This window comes from Schistocerca gregaria, chromosome 7 (genome assembly GCF_023897955.1).
Source record: "Schistocerca gregaria isolate iqSchGreg1 chromosome 7, iqSchGreg1.2, whole genome shotgun sequence".
Taxonomy (NCBI): Eukaryota; Metazoa; Arthropoda; class Insecta; order Orthoptera; family Acrididae; genus Schistocerca; species Schistocerca gregaria.
This window is the reverse complement of record NC_064926.1, coordinates 520,118,827-520,138,843: the sequence shown is the minus strand read 5'-3', so window position 1 is coordinate 520,138,843 and position 20,017 is coordinate 520,118,827. Positions and strand designations below refer to the sequence as shown.

At 41.8% G+C, this 20,017-nt stretch overlaps 1 long non-coding RNA gene across 1 annotated transcript in view; it reads left to right on the top strand.

The window, feature by feature from the left end:
- The window catches only part of LOC126282107 (uncharacterized), a 44,335-nt gene extending 25,253 nt beyond the window's left edge, over window positions 1-19,082 (top strand). The window contains exons 2-3 of the long non-coding RNA XR_007551328.1: window positions 11,662-11,775; window positions 18,455-19,082. This is a non-coding gene — a long non-coding RNA (uncharacterized LOC126282107). The remainder of the gene's footprint in view (window positions 1-11,661; window positions 11,776-18,454) is intronic.
- The last annotated feature ends 935 nt before the right edge of the window (window positions 19,083-20,017 follow it).

Sequence of the window (20,017 nt, the reverse complement as noted above, 5' to 3'; positions counted from 1 at the left end):
GCAGCTCTTTCTGCTTCATATTAGTGTCGAAAATTTAAGTGTAGACTTCTTTTAATTTTGAACAATTCTTCGTCGAATGTTTTCAATAACTTCCTGTGTGCGAACTGAAGGAATTCTTTGTCGTTTCACATTCTGCACAGATGCTTTAGGTGCTCAAATTTTTATACAGACACTGTACCGCTCTCTTTTCTGGTAGTCTTCTATCCGGTTCTGGTAGTCTTCTTTCACGAGCTTCATTAACCGAACTTGTTTTCACATATACTTGCACAAGTCCAATTCTTTCTTCTTTCGAGAAGGTCCTTTTGCAAATCGTAAAGAGAAACGTCTAACTTCACTAACGAAAAAAACGAAAATTGTGACAGAACAATGCTAACCATCGATTGTTGCATAAAACTGTATGCTGTTTACTCTCTTTCAGAAGTCGAAATATTGCATTCGCATTCAAATGGGAGGCAGACTACTTTCAACTGCACCAACTGCATTACAGAGGGGCCACGGCACTGTCTTCTAGACTTCTAGATGCTATTTGAAGAAATTTGTGGCAGTTTTTTAAGTGTCTGAATGTTGACGAAACAGTACACAAAAGAAACGTTGTATATGTTTTTCATTAACCACAATATTTCGGCAAGCCACAACAGTGCCATCCTCAGGTGCGTTGACGAGCTGACTGCTTATAGAGGTGCGGCATTGTCATCTCTTCGTCCCTCCCCCCCCCCCCAACCGCCCCCCCCCCCCCCCCCTCGGCTCCTCGTTCCACTGACCTAAGGTTATTTCCGGCGTCCGCTCACACCATCTCTTCCCCACTCCTTCCTCCGACACATTGCTCTGTCGTAGCTACACTCTAGCTACACAAGCCGGTGGCACCTCTTCTGTTCCTGCACCTGGCCACGAATTCAGCTCGTTCAGAGGTAACTGCTTCTCTTCTTAATTAAATTAATTCCGGGTTCCCAGGCTTCACTAACTTTGTAGCTTAGTGTGATCGTAATGGATTACGATAGTACTAACTCTCGTGGAACGTGTCTTTATGAATCCATTGAGATTCGAGACAGGAAACCGCTGACCAATCGTGATGCTGGCTATAGCACTGCTGAGACTTGAGAACCCACAATCAGTGTGAATAAAAAGACGATGGAATACCCGACAACCAACTGACTTCGGGGGCAGGCGGAGCAATAGGATAGGTGCCACCAGCTTGCTTACATGAGTGTGAACTTACGACAGAGCGATGTGTCGGAGGGAGTTGTGTGGAAGGATGTGTTGGGCTCAGACGCAGATGAAACGGCCAATCTGAGGGATTGGGGAGGGGAGGGAGGGCTGGAGAGGTTAAGTTAGAAACTCCACGCTCGCCTCCTAGCGATCAATTCATCAGGAAACCTGGTGGTGACAGAATTATTGTGCCCATTGAACGATAACATCCGTGCTTTCATCCGTGAGTTATGAGGCTGTGCTGAAAAGTGATATCTCCGAATTTGTGATGTGAAAACACTGAAGCCTTTTCAAATAAAACAAATGTTATTAACATTTTGTATCTTTATTCTTTATGTCTACCTAATTATTTCTCAACATAGTTACTATGACCATCAATACATTTCTCCCAACGAGAGACCAGTTTGTTTATCGTGTTACTTCATGACCATCAGCGTAAAGTCATAGAAGGTGTACCTCATGTCGGGACTGTACGTCAAGCTGAAGGAGAGTTTTCTCCATGTGTGGACAAACTCTTAGAATTTGAAACTCGGTTACAGCACGCTGTTTCTCGCTCACCGAGAAATGATGATGATGATGATTAGTTTATGGGGCGCTCAACTGCGCGGTCGTCAGCGCCCGAACAAAGTGCTAATTTCTACACAGTCTATTTTTTTCACAGTCCAATTTAACCACTGTCACGAATGTTGATGATGCTGCTGAAATGATGGGGGCAACACGAACATCCAGTCCCCGCGCACCGACATAGTTACGCGCTACAATTGGGAGACCTTTAGCGGTAGAGAGCTGCAGTTATGTACGGATGAAGAACAAAGACGTAGAAGGGTTCTACCGTTCGCTTTATTTCAAAACTTTAAGAGTTTTCACATAAAAGAGGTAAGTGGCATTACTTTTCACCACGTCCTTCTATTTCTTCATGGAGGACGCCGGAAAAAGTAGAAGAATTACATGCCAGAGTGTTGCTGCCTCAGATTTTTTCACCAACTTCTCGGTCCATTGTTTTGCAAGTTCTGACTGATATTACAACCTTATGTAGAAGCTGTTATTTCTGAAATTGTTGTTGTTGTGGTATACAGGCCAACGACTGGCTCGATGTAGCTCCTCACTCTATATCTTCTGCAAGCTTCTTCTTCCCAAAATTGAATCAGCTTACGTTATTGAATCTTTGCTCTCCCTATACAATTTTTATCTTTCACATTTCCTTCTGTTACGTAACATATATTATTGGAAGCCAAAAGATGTATCCTACCAAGAGATCCAAACTGTTAGTGCAGTTGCGCCATAAATTTCAATTCCTTAATTCCATTGAGTAACGCATCATTATTTATTCGATGTATTCTTTTCTTGTCTGAAACTTTCGATCATACATTTTTTTTCTGCTCAAATACCAGAACTCATCGACTAGTTATAGTATCTCGTTTCGCAATATATAACACTATCAGCATCATTTGACTGAATTAGGATATCCCATTACCCTTGTTTTACGATCAATTTTTCATAAAATGGAAATAAGAACTGGGCAGCATACCATTACCTTAGTTTTTATTTTCTTTATTTTCATCTTATAACCTCTTTTAAAAAGATTCTATCCGTTCTGTTCAACTACTCTTTAAAGTGCTCTGAAAGAATTACTACGTCGTCGGCAACCCTCAAAGATTATGTTTCCACTCGTTGAACTTAAATTCCCTTCCCTTTGTTCAATGAACAGATTGAAGAACGTAAAAGTACTGTCTCACTCCCTTCACAAGTAATGCACCCTTTCATGTCCTTAGATTCTTACAGCAGTTGTAAATAACCTTTCGGTCCCTGTACTCTGGGGTGACAAAATCATGGGATAGCGATATGCATATATACAGACGCGGGTAGTGTAAAAGGGCAGTGCATTGGCGGACCTATCGTTTGGACTCAAGTGATTCATGTGAAAAGGTTTCCGACGTGATTATCACCGCACAGCGGGAATTAACAAACTCTGAACACGTAATGGTAGTTCAGACTACATGTATAGGACATTCCATTTAAAAAAGTCAATATTCCGAAACCCACAGTGTCAGGAGTGTGCCGAGAATATCAAATTTCAGGCGTTACCTCTCACCACAGACACAGCAGTGGCCGACGGACTTCACTTGACGACCGAGAACAGCATCGCTTGTGTAGAGTTGTCAGTGCTAACAGACAAGTAACACTGCGTGAAATAATCGCAGAAATCAATGTGGGGCGTGTGACGAACTTATCCGTCAGAACAGTACTGCGAAATTTGGCGTTAATAAGCTATGGCAGCAGACGACCGAAATGAATGCGTTAGATAACGGTACCAAATCTTGTGCAGCGCCTCTCATGGGTTCGTGACCATGTCGGTTGGTCCCTAACGTCTAGAAAACCGTGGCCTGGTCAGGTGAGCACCGATTTCAGTTGGGAAGAGCTGATAGTAGGGTTCGACTGCGGCGTGTACCCCACGAAGCCATGGACCCAAGTTGTTAACAAAGCACAATGGAAGGCGATGGAGGCTACATAACGGTGTGGTCTAACTGACAGATCATTGACTGGAGACGATTTGCACTCTTTTAGGGACTTCATGTTCCCAAACAACGATGAGATTTTTATGGATGACAGTGCACCATGTCAGAACATTCTGGACATTTCGAGCGGATGATTAGACCACCAAGATCGCCCGACATTAACTCCATAGAAAATTTATGGGAAATGCTGCATTAGCAGCTCTGTAGCAATACAGGCAGCAAGGATCAATATTTCTACAGGCGACTTCCAACAACTTGCTGAGTCCATGCCTTCATGAGTTGCTGCACTATGCCTGGCAAAGGATGTCCGACGCGATATTAGGAGACACCCCACGGTTTTCTTCGCCACAGTGTACTTTGCATTACAGTAAGGAGATCACGTAGAACCGTGGTATAGGTGTATCGTCCTTGATTACTAGTCATAACGTTCCCGGTCTCGGGTTGAAGCCTCTGCGCAATTTAAGTTTTGAATAGAAATCGTCACATTAGCAATGGGGGCGGAAGACTGCCGATTTATGAAATCGCCTTCATTCTGCCAACGGCCGTGTCAAAGAGGACGAAGCAGCGGAGAGAGGTTTGGGGCAATCTCTTGCCTTTGCTCAGAGAAACTGCCCGTAAAAGGCGCAAGAATTAGCAATGATTAACGGCATAAGAATACAGAAGGCAATAGGAACCACTGAATTAAAGACACAGGATACGGGGCCTGTAATAAAAAAAGTGTCCTAATGATCTCTCCTTTGCTGAAAGATTCCGGAATAGTCCCCCATTCGTATGTCCGGGAGGGGACTGCCAAGGGGGAAATGACTACGAGAGAAAGATGAATAACCAACGAAAGGATAACGTTCTATGAGTCATGGCGTAAAATGTCAGAAGTTTGGACATGTTAGAGAAAGTACAAAATCTGAAAATGGAAATGCTAACGCTCAGTCTTGATATAATGGGTCAGTGAAATGAAATGAAAAGACGTTAAGGATTTCTGGTCAGATGAGTACAGGATAATATCAACAGCAGCAGAACATCGCGCAACGGAATTCGTTATGAATAGGAAGATGGCACAGAGAGTGAGTTACTGTGAACGGTTCAGTGACAGGGATGTTCTCATCAGAATCGACAGCAAACCAACACCGGCAACCAACAACCGACGTTGTAGGCCAACGATATAAGGTTAGTGTGAGAACATGAAGGTATTGAACAGGTAACTCAATACGTGAAAGGGGATGAAAATCTAATAGTCATAGGGGATTGGAATGCGGTTTTAGGGGAAGGAATAGAAGAACGAGTTACAGAAGGATATGGACCTGGTATTAGGAATGAAACAGGAGAACGATTAATTGAGTCGTGCAATAAATTTCAGCTAGTAATAGCGAATAGTCTATTCAACAATCTCACGAGGAGGAGGTATATTTGGAAAAGATCGGAAGGTACGGAGACTTTTCAGTTAGATTACGTCATCCAGTATCTACATCAGATACTGGATTTAAGTGGTACCCAGCAACAGAAGTAGACTCAGATCATAATTTAGCAGTGATGTGGAATGGGCTGAAGTGTACGAGATTAGTGAGAAAAAAGCAGTGTACAAAAAAGTGTGATCCGGAAGTACTAAGGAATCAGCAAGTACGCTTCAAGTTCTCGGAGGTTACAGATACTGCGATAAGGAGTAGCTCAGTAGGCAGTTCAGTTGAAAAGAAATAGGCATCTCTAAAAACGGCAGTCACAGATTTTAGACAGAAAAACATAGGTACAAAGAAAGTAACAACTGGGCAGAATCCATGGGTAACACATGAAATATTTCAGCTGATTGTTGAAACAAGGAAGTATAAAAATTTTCAGGGAAATTCAAGATGACAGAAATATAAGTCACCTAGAAACGCCATAAATAGGAAAAGCGGGGATACTAAAGTGAAATGACTGCAGGGAAATTTTTAAAGAAATCGAAAATGATACGATAGTCGGAAGGACTCAGCATATAAAACAGTCAAACTACCTACGGCGAAATCAAAAAGCAAGGGCGGTAAAATTAAGATTTCAAAGGAATTCCACTGTTAAATTCAGAGGAGAGAGAGAGAGAGAGAGAGAGAGAGAGCAGGTAGGTGGTAGGACTACACTGAAGGCCTCTATGAGGAGGAAGACTTTTCTGCCGACGTGACTGAAGAAGAGACAGGACTCGGTATGGAAGAGATAGGGGATGCAGTATCAGAATCTGAAGTCAAAAGAGCTTTGGTTACGATCGAATAATACATTCCTTCAGAATCTCCAAAATAATTGAGGGAAAGGCAATGAAATGACTATTCATGTTTGTGAGCAAAATGTATGAGTCTGGTGGTATACCATCTGACTTTTGGAAAAACATCATCCACAGAATTCCGAAAACTGCAGGAACGGAAAAGTGTCAGAAATATCGCCAATCAGCTCATGCATCCAAGTTGCTGACCAGAATAATACACAGAAGAATGGAATATAAAACTGACGATATGTCATATGACGATCAGTTTAGCGTTAAGAGGCGTAAAGGCATCACAGAGGCGATTTTGACGTTGCTGTTGATAATGGAAGAAAGACTGAAGAAAATTCAAGACACTTGGATAGGATCAGTCAACATGGAAGAAGCGTTCGAACAATCTAAAATACTGCAAGATGTTCGAAATTCTGAGGAAAACAGCCATAAGCTACAGGGAGAGACGGATAACAATAAATGTACAAGAACCAAGAGTGGACGACCAGGAATGAAATGTTCGGATTAATGAGGGCGTAAGACAGGGATGTAGTCTTTCACCCCTACTGTTCAATGTGTACATCGAAGAAACAACGATGGAAATATAAGAAAGTTTCAACAGTGGGATTAAAATTCAAGGTGAAAGGATACCAATGATACGATTCGCTGATTACATGGCCATCCCGGGTGAAAGTGAAGAAGGCCCTGAGCACTATGGGACTTAATTTCTGAGGTCAGCAGTCGAACGTGAAGAAGAACTACGTGATCTGATGAATGGAATGAACAGTTTAATGAGTACAGAATGTGAACTTAGCGTAAATCGAAGAAAGAGGAAAGTATTGAGAAGTATCAGAAATGAGAACAGGGAGAAACATAAGGATTAATGATCACATATTACATGGAGTTAGGACCGCTACCTTGCCAGCAATTTAACCCATGATATTCGGAGCAATGAGGACTCAAAAGCACACTAGCACTGACAAAACGGACATTCCTAGCAAAGAGAAGTCTACTAGTATCAAACATAAGCCTTAATTTGGGGAAGAAATTACTGAGAATGTACGTTTTGAGGACAGCGTGGTGGTGAATCATGGACTGTGGGAAAACCGATACAGAAGAGAATCGAAGCATTCAAGATGTGGTGATACGGATAATGTGAGAATTAGGTGGACTGATAAAGTGAAGGTTGAGAAGGTTCTGCGCAGAATCGGAGAGAGAAGGAGTATATGCAAAACACTGACAAGAAGAAGGGACAAGATCGTAGAACATCTGTTAAGACATGAGAGAATAACTTCCATGATACTGAAGGGTGCTGTAGAAGGAAAAACTGTAGAGGAAAAGAGAGATTTGAAAGTTTGCCATTGCTGCCCTGTAATGAAGAAGTTGGCACAGGGCAGGAACCAGGAGAGTGATAACTCAAAGAAAAAGAAAGTAGCCAAAAAGACGTGAACGATGATGATGCATATTTTTTCCCAGGAGCTATCAGCATGGTCTTTCAGATATGTTGTTTGAGTACAAGTAGCACAGTGTGCGGGGGTGGGACTGGAGTCAGGCTGGTGACTGATCTGTGTGAAACTACGGGAGTGGGTTCCTCCTCCATACCTTATACCAATGTGTGAAATTGGGGCTTAGAAATTGCAATATAAACGCGTATCATAATAAAATGCAGAGTTAGTTTGACGGCTGTCTCATGGTACGTCAGTGGGAGACCGGGAGAAATGTCCAATTTCTGTACTCTTCTTCATGTTAGCCCGGACGGTGCATTCAACCAGTGTCTCGTTCACTATCTGTGGGCACCACATTCAAGTCGCGGTAGGTTTGTTCAGGTTTTTTCCTCGGTGCTTAAAGTGTTGTCAGCAGAGTATGTTTGGCTCTCTGCTAGAGGCTCTTTGTGAGATCGTCCACTCAGCGGTGGCTTACTAATCGCACATAATTTGTCCGATGTTGCTGTGGTTTGTCATTCTCCTTTCCATGCCTTTAGGATTAGGTGTCGAATGTGGCATGGTCGTGGAGATTGCGAGGTCTAGCAGTTCTTTTGTCGTATCTTGCTTTGCCCCACGATCAGCCGTTCACTTCCTGTGATAACTTGGCGTCCGATTTAATGTGACATGGATGTCGTCATGAAGCTTTGCTAGCTGGTCCTGGATGTTGTATTCAAATAAGTTACGTTGTATTGTTTGTCAATTGCCTGTAAACAACTAATAGAATGGTGACATATTACGAAGTCGTTACACACTTTCATTTTAATTCTCTACCGGTCTTGGGTAATCTCTATAAGTCTAACGGTAAACACACTTCGGTAGGAGCCATTCTCGATTGTTTGATCCGTGAGGCTAGTCGAGGAGCATCACTGGCCGGCTTAGTCTTGCAAATACCATGAGAAGAACTTGGTGGTCCAGAATGAGATATTCACTCTGCAGCGGAGTGTGTGCTGATATGAAACTTCCTGGCAGATTAAAACTGTGTGCCGGACCGAGACTCCAACTCGGGACCTTGCCTTTCGCGGACAAGTGCTCTACCAACTGAGCTACCCAATCATATCTCACGCCCCCTCCTGACAGCTTTACTTCTGCCAGTATCTCGTCTCCTACCTTATAAACTTAAGGTAGTATATCTGCTCTTGGTCGTTTCGTGTAAAGCACTCGTGCATGTGTGATGAAGATTGTAATGTGAAGATACAGAAACACTGAAATCACTAATGATTTTGTCTTAAGGATAAAATGTTACTCCCTCGCCGGGCGGAAATGGCGAAATGTGAGTGTGCAAGTGTCGTAGGCTGCATGAGATGTGGAAGGTTGGGTCGGCCCTGGAGGGCTGCCCACTAGCCTAAGTGGTCAAGTCGACCGCTCCCCATAAGAGGGATTCGAGTCCCGGCCCGGAACAGATTTTCATTTATCATAAGCAGCTGATATCAATCTAGATTCCCAAAATGGGAATCAATTTCATAAGGGAATTGTTGTTTAGTATTCTATATCACGACATTTTTCATTTAAAAGCAGACAAACTGTCATATGCGCAAGGTGACAGAAAGTGAAATCGGGCTATTGCCACACTCAGTAAGAAAGTAATTAACGTAGATTCCAACAGAAATCTCCATGCGTAGAACGAAGCTAATGAAATTTTTATATACAAAGTATACTGTACGTAGCGAGAACAGTTGGCCAACGGCCTTGCGGCAGTGGTAATACCGGTTCCCGTCAGCGCTATCCAGCTGGCTACCTCTTGGCTGGATGACCATCCGGTATATCCCTCCATATCCGCAACCATTGACGCTTGGGGGCTGAGGATGACACGGCGACTGGTCGGTACCGTTGGGCCTTCCAAGGCCTGTTCAGTTCACAAACAATCCTTTTTTCTACCTATTGTAGATCTGGCGATAACCGGCAGATCATTCAGAACCGGCCACCCTTGTATAATTCTGCAGTGAAGACAAATTTTATAGTGAAAATTAAGATCGAATACTCCATAAAATCGTTGATGTGAAGTGTTAAAAATTATTAATTAATCGTATCTTCCAGTGGAAAAAACTGCTTCGTCTTCTTGTTTAATTTTCTTCTGTTATTTAGTGTGTGTTCTCGTTCCGTGATCATGAATAGAGCAGTAACTATAAAACTAATATTTCTCTTAATGTGTACAATGGATTGTCCTGATGTACCCGACTCAGTAAATGAGTAAATACTAAAAGAAAAGGCAACTCCTTAGACATATTTTTACAATGAAATTTAGTGAAGCTGAGCAACACTAACATCGACATGAAGAAGTTGGATCACTTAGAACATGATACTGCCCGCATCTCGTGGTCGTGCGGTATCATTCTCGCTTCCCACGACCGGGTTCCCGGGTTCGATTCCCGGTGGGGTCAGGGATTTTCTCTGCCTCGTGATGGCTGGGTGTTGTGTGTTGTCCGTAGGTTAGTTAGGTTTACGTAGTTCTACGTTCTAGGGGACTGATGACCATAGATGTTAAATCCCATAGTGCTCAGAGCCATTTGAACCATTACTCTCTGACCAAATGCTCATAAAGCCGCAGTATCAACTTTCCACTTACACAGTAAACAAGCAAACTACGAACCTAACATCTAATTTAGACTTCAAAATCTACAATATTGCATCGCGAAATTGCTAGTTGTGATCCTAGGTAGCTCATTCACATGCAAAATCAATCTTAGGAATGTGTCAGCTAGAAACCGGCCGCGGTGGACAAGCGGTTCTAGGCGCTTCAGTACGGAACCACACCACTGCTACGGTCGCAGGTTTGAATCCTGCCTCGGGCATGTATGTGTGTGATGTGTTTAGGTTAGTTAGGTTCAAGTAGTTCTAAGTTATAGGGGACTGACTACCTCAGAAGTTAAATCCCATAGTGCTCAGAGCCATTTGAACTTTTTTTTGTGACAGCTAGAATCAAAACTTGGGACAATACACAGTCCAGAAGTTAAAACAAGCCGGCTGGGGGGGGGGGGGGGGGGGGGGGGTGGTACTGCAATTTCTCAGGCTGTCAGCTTTAACTCCTTCATTCTCAGCCGCAGAATGCTGCTGTTTTATGTGGATTAGGAGTGCTAGCACTAAAACAGCTGATACACAGGTTAGTTAAGCAAGCCACTTCATCACTCACTTTATTGGCCCCACAAACACGTACTGGTTACCGGTTCTTAGTAATATTCGTCCGCCGTCCATAAGAAGATCATATTCACTGCTGAAAGTCTGGACAAGAATAAAAAGAAAGCACAATTACCAATTTATTCGGAATTTTCATTATCAGAACCCTTGCGACTGAGCATGCAAGGTGCTTGGAACAATAAACGGTAGGAGATAACTTCCTTGAGGCATCACCAACTAATTAAGTCTCCCGGGGAACAATCAGGAGGTGTTGGTGCACCCGAAGGACATTGCCACTTACTGAATCCGATCAGAACTCACTGGAACAAATGTGGAGCATTGCTTCACCAACGGGGATGGAAGTCCGCGTCTCAGTGTGACTGCGGCGAAGGACAGAAAACTGCACATAATATAAAATTCGAATGGGATGTCAGATGAAACACCTTTGAAGAGTCTAGTTGTCTAATTTCCAAACTTATTTTATTTAGATACCAGTTTCTGCGACCTGCGAAGTCATCTTCAGGCCCCTGACCGTCGTGCACGAAGATTTCACCTCGGTGCTCGCCAGAAATACTGGTATCATCTGGCGAATGATGGTTGAAGTGATCACTACAGCAAGCAGAAATGTATTAATACCAGAATTGCTGGCCCCTGTTTTGACCAGAACCGAGGTGGAATATTCCTGCATGTCGGTTTTGGACCTGAAGGTGGCGTAGTAAATCGCCGAAACCGAGAACCAAATAAGTTTGGAAACTAGGTGGCTGAAAGGTGTTTCATTTGACATCCTGTATCAAACGGCCGGGTTCCGCAACCATCTCTGAAAAGATGGACATACACCGAAAGTTCGAATATTCTCTCGAAGTCCTGAAAGGGACGATTTCTTTGTAGAAGTGTCTGACTGGATTTGAAACCTGTACTTAAGACTACGAACATATTAGGAACTTGAGATTGTGTGTAAATGTGTATAAATACATATGTTCGTTTGAAAAGGTTATCTAGTACGTTCTCCTGTCATCATATGAAGAACAAATGAAGGCCCTTTCTCTGTATTTTCAACATTATTTTATTGACACATGTGCTACACGTTTTCGTAGACAAGTGATTGAAGGAACTGTGTCTGCCTCTTTCGCAGGAGACGAAGCGACATCAAGCGGGGTCGGGCGCCCACGCAGCGGCAGAATACGGTGGGCGGTCTGAGCTCGCCCCCTCTGGCCGCCACAACGCAACGCTGGAGGCGGCGCCACAGGTGGGCTGCGAGTTTTCAGCATCGAGGGGCTGTGACCGAGGCTACACTTGGGACGATATCTTATGGATATTCATTCACATCAAATACACTAACGGAAAAAAATCGCAAAACCAGAAGATAATTAGTGTAACGTAAGAAATTTCTGGACTAAGTTTGTCCAGGTAACAGGTGACATTACAGGATCACAGGCTGATGTTAGAGCGAGATAAGCCATTGGAAATATGATATGCTGGTACAGTAATAATGTGTATAACTGCCAGACTGTTGAACGCAGGCATGCAAACGTGCATGCGTTGTATTATACAAGTGCTGGATGTAAGTTAGTGGGATGGAGTCCCATGCATGTGGCATCTGGTCGGTCAATACAGGGACGGCTTATGTTGGTTGCGGCTGACGCTGGAGTCTTCGTCCGATGGGGTGACATATGTGCTTGGTTGGTGACAGGTGTGGTGATCGAGCACGCCAAGGCAAATGCCGACACTCTGAGATGGGTTACAACAGTGGTATGCGGGCGAGAGTTATCTTGTTGGAAAGTATCCCCTGGAGAGCTGTTCACGAATAGCGGCACAACGGGTCGAATCACCAGATTGAGTTACAATTTCCGAGTCAGAGTGCTTGGGATAACCAAGAGCGTGCTCCTACTGCCATAAGACATCGTACCCCGGAAAATAACACCAGTTGTAAGTCCAGTGTGTCTAGAACGCAGTCAGGTTGGTTGCAGGCCCTCAACTAGCCACCGTTTAACCAACACACAGCAGTCGCTGATACAAAGGCCGAATCAGATTTCATTATAAAATACAGCTGACCCCCACGCTACCCTCCAAGCAGCTCTCGAGTCATACATCTGAAGTCGCATACGGCGGTGGTTTGCGGTCAGTGCATTGCTCGTTCTACCGCCGCCAGCAGTTGCGTACAGTCCTGCCAAGTGTTTCTGCAGTATCGTAGAAATAACATACAGTTTCTCGTAGGCCTATTACACGACCTCGTCCAAACTCAGTGAGTTATTGATAATGGCGTCTGTGCCGAGCGGTTCTCGACCCTTAAGTCAGGAACCGCGCAGCTGCTACGGTCGCAGGTTCGAATCTTGCCTCGAGCATGGATGTGTGTGATGTCCGTAGGTTGGTTAGGTTTAAATAGTTCTAAATCTACGGGACTGATTACCGCAGATGTTAACTCCCATAGTACTCAGAGCCATTTGATTCAAGTCACATCCTTTATCTAACGTTGCGTCTAATGTTAAACTTACACTGTTGTTGTTGTTCTCTTCAGTCCTGAGACTGGTTTGATGCAGCTCTCGATGCTACTCTATCTGTGCAAGCTTCTTCATCTCCCACTACTTACTGCGACCTACATCCTTCTGAATCTGCTTAGTGTGTTCATCTCTTGGTCTCCCTCTACGAGTTTTACCCTCCAGGCTGCCCACCAATGCTAAATTTGTGATCCCTTGATGCCTCAGAAAATGTCCTACCAGCCGGTGCCACAAACGCCTCTTCTCCCCAATTCTATTCAATACCTCCTCATTAGTTACATGATCTACCCATCTAATCTTCAGCATTATTGTGTAGCACCAGATTTCAAAAGCTTCTATTCTCTTCTTGTCCAAACTATTTATCGTCCATGGTTCACTTCCATACATAGCTACACTCTATACAAATACTTTCAGAAAAGACTTCCAGACACATAAATCTATACTCGATATTAACAAATTTCTCTTCTTCAGAAACGCGTTCCTTGCCATTGCCAGCCTACATTTTATATCCTCTCTACTTCGACCATGATCAGTTATTTTGCTCCCCAAATACCAAAACTCCTTTACTACTTCAAGTGTCTCATTTCCTAATCTAATTCCTTCAGCATCACCCGAGTTAATTCCACTACATTCCATTATCCTCGTTTTGTTTTTGTTGATGTTCATCTTATACCCTCCTTTAAAGACGCTGTCCATTCCGTTCAACTGCTCTTCGAAGTCCTCTGCTGTCTCTGAGAAAATTACAATGTAATCGGCGAACCTCAAAGTTTTTATTTCTTCTCTCTGGATTTTAATACCTACTCCGAATTTTTCTTTTGTTTCCTTTACTGCTTGTTCAATATACAGATTGAATAACATCGGGGACAGGCTACAACCCTGTCTCACTCCCTTCCCAACCACTGCTTCCCTTTCATGTCCATCGACTCTTATAACTGCCATCTGGTTTCTGTACAAATTGTAAATAGCCTTTCGGCCCCTGTATTTTACTCCTGCCACCTTTACAATTTGAAAGAGAGTATTCCAATGTACATTGTCAAAAGCTTTCACTAAGTCTACAAATGCTAGAAACGTAGGTTTGCCTTTCCTTAATCTTTCTTCTAAGATAAGTCGTAAAGTCAGTATTGCCTCACGTGTTCCAGTATTTCTACGGAATCCAAACTGATCTTCCCCGAGGTCGGCTTCTACTAATTTTTCCATTCGTCTGTAAAGAATTCGTGTTAATATTTTGCAGCTGTGGCTTATTCGACTGATAGTTCGGTGATTTTCACATCTGTCAACACCTGCTTTCTTTGGGATTGGAATTATTATGTTCTTCTTGAAGTCTGAGGGTATTTCGCCTGTTTCATACATCTTGCTCACCAGATGGTAGAGTTTTGTGAGGACTGGCTCTCCCAATACTGTCAGTAGTTCCAATGGAATGTTGTCTACTCCGGGGGCCTTGTTACGACTCAGGTCATTCAATGCTCTGTCAAACTCTTCACGCAGTATCGCAACTCCCATCTCATCCTCATCCACATCCTCCTCCATTTCCATAATATTGTCCTCAAGTACATCGCCCTCGTATATACCCTCTATATACTCCTTCCACCTTTCTGCTTTCCCTTCTTTGCTTAGAACTGGGTTTCCATCTGAGCTCTTGATGTTCATACAAGTGGTTGGAAACATAATGTATATAATGTATATAATTTGTGGCAGTGCCCTTTAGTGTACCTGCAATGCGAAAGACAAACTGTAATTGAAATTTAATAAAAGCTCTTTGAAGACAAAGAAGAAGACAAAGTTTTTGAAATCTCCGACAACGACAAGCCTTGATTTCATGCAGTTCTCTATGCCATTTTTTTCAGCATCTACCCACATAGAAATTGGAATGTCAGTATAACTGTAAAGATTCTCCGATGGATCGATTTTATTTAATACAAAGAATGGTAATAATTTTGTTTCTCACATTTTCGACTGGTTGCCATCCCTGTACAAATCTGAAGTAAATGCGTTTTTTGTGCAGTAAATGAATATCAAGCCTAATGATAGTGTGCTACCAAACGGCCATTGATAATTCACAAATACACCATACTGCTTCAGATGAAATGACATAACACCCATTTAGGAAACCGCTCATTATATCAACCTGAACTTCCTCGTTTCCATGTGTTATTTCATTGCCTACTGCTGTACTTGCACTATCGTATCCTTTCTATACATACTTAATAAAATAACACTTTCAGCTATAATACAAACTTCAACATTCACAATGCAATCAAATTGGGAAAGTCAATATGGATTGTATGGTACACTGGAAAGTTTATCAAGTGATTCTCCTAGAACATTGACGCTAACGCCATTATCGCTCTATCTGTACAATGGGTACCCATTAACTATTCTATGCGCGATTTCACAAAAATCTTTAGGATCTTTTTGTGCATTTGCCAATTCTCATATACACAGAATCTTGATTAAGTGCACCATATCGTCCAAGCATTTTATGTTTTACCACATATATCTGGTGTATTCGAATATCTGGAATTTCTGTACATATGAATTTCTAAATATCATGAACATCTACCTAGTTGACACATTAAATATTAAAATATAGCAAATAGCAACCCTCTTTTTTTGAAATTCATTGATGTAAATCATTGCTTGAACTTCGCCAACAATATGTTTCATAACAACATAATCAGCTAACTCTTTTAATATAGTCTTGTACACTCACACAATAAGTTCTGGATGGAAATTAGAAAGTTCATATGGATCAATATAGTTATTAATTTATTGCCAATTAGGATTGTAAGTCACTGTAACAAACAATGAAGATTTGAATAAATGTCGAATCCAAATAATCTTGATACATATATCTTGGAGAAGCATTAATTTAAGAAAGCAAAATATCTCTTTTTGTGATGTTTATAGTATCATTCAGGTTTTGTTCTAAATGATATCATCCGTTAATATACATTTCTGATCTTAGAAGACTGATTGTGACTAAGGAAATCGAGTCTCAAAGCTTAAATACATGCATAGATATCAACAATCCACTGAAAATATATTTTTTGTGACTGATGTAAGATGCTGACATCATCCCTAATTAAAAGGTGATAGCATGCCTATTGCAACACAGTAATTTAATTTTTTGCTGTCTCACAGTAGATATATTTAGTATATTGTGGAATGAATTATCATGCCACTCAGCGTCTCCATTTGGAAATGACAATGGATATACTAATGGATCAGTGGGGAATCTAAAACCAAAATATTTTTCACTTTACTGGCTTCTTTTCCAAAAAAGAAAACCTCATCGTATTGTTTTTCGAATGGTGGCTTACCATCAGCTGTGGTAAAAACAACCGCCACATTATTTTGAACTGGGTCATTGCAGTGCCGGAAGTGTAAATTATTGCTATCCATAATAACAACAGAAATTTATCTATTTTCATTTTTGACTCTTGCACAATAGCCTTTCATCACAGTGGAAAAGTGCACAAAAGGATTTGCACATTCTAAGTCAATAGAAATTTCGTCCATAAAGTTGTTATCAGTGTTGCATGCCTGGTTTTATAGTTCATTGACTCTATAGCGAACAGCAGTGTCGAATTCACAAAAAAATAACTGAGCAAAGCACGATGAACAACCGCATGACCACATGTAGAAGTCATTGGTCCTGACCTATGAAAAAAGGACGTTGATCTTAAAGTGATACACTGCATGCCAAACTATGTCTGAAATTTTATCCTGAAAACTAATCATTACAAATGCTGCATTGCGATTATAATATAACTGAAATAGTTCTTAGGTTTGTCTTGGATTCTTGGATCATTTAAAGTGTGTCCTTCATAAACTGCATTGAAAAATAAACTTTGTTTTGACACTGCCAATTAACTTTCCCTTATAACAGCACTATGTTAGTGCCATTGCATTACGTACTGTAAACTTGGATGCAAATTGTTTTACATTACAAACCAGGCACTGTAAACACATGAAACTGCAGCTGCAACTGCCAAAATTATATGCTGTTACCTTTAGTGCACAAAACTTATTTGAATTATCATTATGAATGTCCACATTCGTATTACTTTCTCTATACAAAAGTGGTACCTGTCTAGATCTACGTCTTTCAATCTGACCCGCTAACGTTCTCCTTCCAGGCACAGGCTAAAACAAATATAGTTTATGGATAATAAGGGGAGGCCGAAGTCAAAGTTATTCCAAAGGAAGAAAGTAAACACTAGGAACTTACTTTAAATTTTCTGTTGACGGCGGCAAATGAACATAAAAGTACTCTTAAAGAAAAATAAGTGATGTAATGACCCCAATATGTAACGTTATTTCCGTCACCCTAGCAGTTGTAATACTGCAGATACCCGGAATGTGTGTGTTACTACAAATGAACCATGTACGCATCAACTGCCCTAGAATGCAGCTTACTTTGGTGTGTTAGCCCTCCATAGCACCTGATCGGAATGCAGGGCAGACGTTGGCAACACTTTATTTTCCGACGTTCCCGTAGTGGAAATTTTAGTGCGTGATAAGGAAGGTATCATCAGACCGTAAATATGAAAGCATCTACATTCTTTAACTGCTCTTAATGGCTCCGTAAACACGTGATTCCTTCTGTGCGCACATCTACGGCAAAGTACCTTTCTCATTACTGAAGTTTCATTGGCCTCCTTGTATAACTAATATTAAAAATCGGTCCTTTTATTTTTGGTGTTCGCGTATTGATATTATGATTAATAAAACTGATAGCATTTTAATTAGGACTGCACAACAATGCGAAGATTTAAACTATAACAGTCAGACTTTCTGTTAATTTCTATTGTTTGTCGTTGAGTATCAATAGCGAATATAAATAAATTCTGAAAACTGCATGTGAGCCCGAAATCCTGAAACAATTGGTTAATTTAATATTGAACGTCCTATATGAAACTATAATTAATGGCATCGTGTTCCACGACACACTTTCGGCGCTTACATGTCTCATGGCTACAGCCATATGCATTTCACGACGGCTCGTTCACTGCTACAAATCAAGCGCACTGAATGAACTGTCGCAGCAAAGATAGTATATTACCACTGGTGTCAGCGGTACTGCATGACTGTCGGTATATAACGGTACATGTAGCCACAGGAAAGCAATGGCTCAAAAACAAAACTCCAAAATATTACCAATATCTAAGAGCCCTCACAAGAAACGTATCTAAATTTTTGTACATAAGTGATTCTCAGTTAAAGAAGGGCAACATTGTAAACTCTGTAACAGAGATTTTGGAAACTGTGTTGCTTTGTATTACCTAATAGAACATTTATACAATTAAGTTACTAGCAAATTTAAATACAGACTCACAGGACTTTTTTTTTGGTTTTCCACTACTCTTCTCGTTTACATTTTTCATATGAAGAGACCTGCTCGCTTCTGACGACAGTGTCATGTTTCAGGGTTGTCGCCACAACCTGTGGCGGAAGCAATGCAGCGAGCCGAGTTGCATACCACCAGAGCTGAGCACCTGCTGAAGACGGACAGATGCCCAGCCACGAGGCGGATTCCAAGCATTGACCCAGTGGTGGCGCTGCCGTGGTGCACATGCGGAGCGAAGCACTTCCGACCACACTGCTACGACCGTTTTAGCTGACGTCATCTGCTAACTTTAGCTGGAGCTGAAGCACACTATGATCTGCTTGACATAACGTGTCATAATCATTACGTTTCGTTGCGTCATACCATATATTTGCATCACAATACGATTTTGTTGACTTGTGCACAATGAATACATTTCTTCATGCCAAAGTGTTCCTTAAGGTACTCTACACTTCAAACCGTATTTATATTTTGTCTCTCTTCGGACCAGTGAAATAATCTTTATCACTAATAACTGAGATGGGGTGAAACCATTACTATCTCACAGTAGGTAACAACAAACAGTACTTTGTGTTACTGAACCGTGCAAGTAAATTCACCAAGTTCAGCGGTGTGCAAAATTTAAGGACGGAAGTAACTTTCACGTGATTCGTTACTGCGACATAACATAGGTCGATAAAACGTGGACCATATATGGAAAGAATTGCTACAGTATAGTTTGGAAGAAACTTTAAAGAAATACCCAATCAGACTAGCAAAAATGACATTTTCATAATTAGTAATTATTTTGAATTCACCACGATTTGTGAAGGTCCTTTGGATATTAGAAGAACGGTAAATGGTTATTAATGGACCGTGTGATAGCAAATCATATTCTGCGACCTGCTCTCGTACTGGCCGCAAGGTTGTTAACGAGTTCATGTGGTCGAGCGACTGTTCCTTCACCAGCGCGGTCGGCAACTACATCTTCCCATCTTCCCATTGCATCCTACAAGAATTCGATGGGATTTAAGTGGGGGGGTGGGGGGGGGGGGTTGAATGGGCAGGCCAGTCCATTCCCTCGAATAACCTCTCTTCCAAAGATCTGCACACTAATTGTTATCTCCGCACTGGTGGGAAAATGGGACGCATTACCACAGGAACTCCTTACCACCGTTGTGTCCCGAATGAGAGCACTTTGCAGAGCACATGTTGCCGTCCGTGGTGCTCACACACCCTATTAAAAGTCATGTCAAGACCTCTTTATTGTCGAAGGGTTCATCGTGAATGGTGGTGACTACAGTGTAATTATTGTATCTTATTAAAAGTATCGTTACTGTTCGTCTCATTGTGTAAATCTTACAGTTTCCTTCAGTATTATACTGTAGCAGTTCCTTCGGTGTGTGGTCCAAGTGTCACCGAGCAACCAGAGTGTTACTTGGCAGTGACACGTAATGTGAAAGTTACTTTCGTTCTTAACAAAAGTTAAGGACGAAATTAAATGTAATGAAGAAAATAGAATAATGGACATTAATTTGTGTAATGACGAAAATAGAATAATGGACATCAGTTTTTGTTGTTCATAGAATGAAACGGGAACTCGATATCAGGCAGTCAGGGTAAGACAGTACACACGTTGTACGCGTAGATCGAAAATGAGAAAT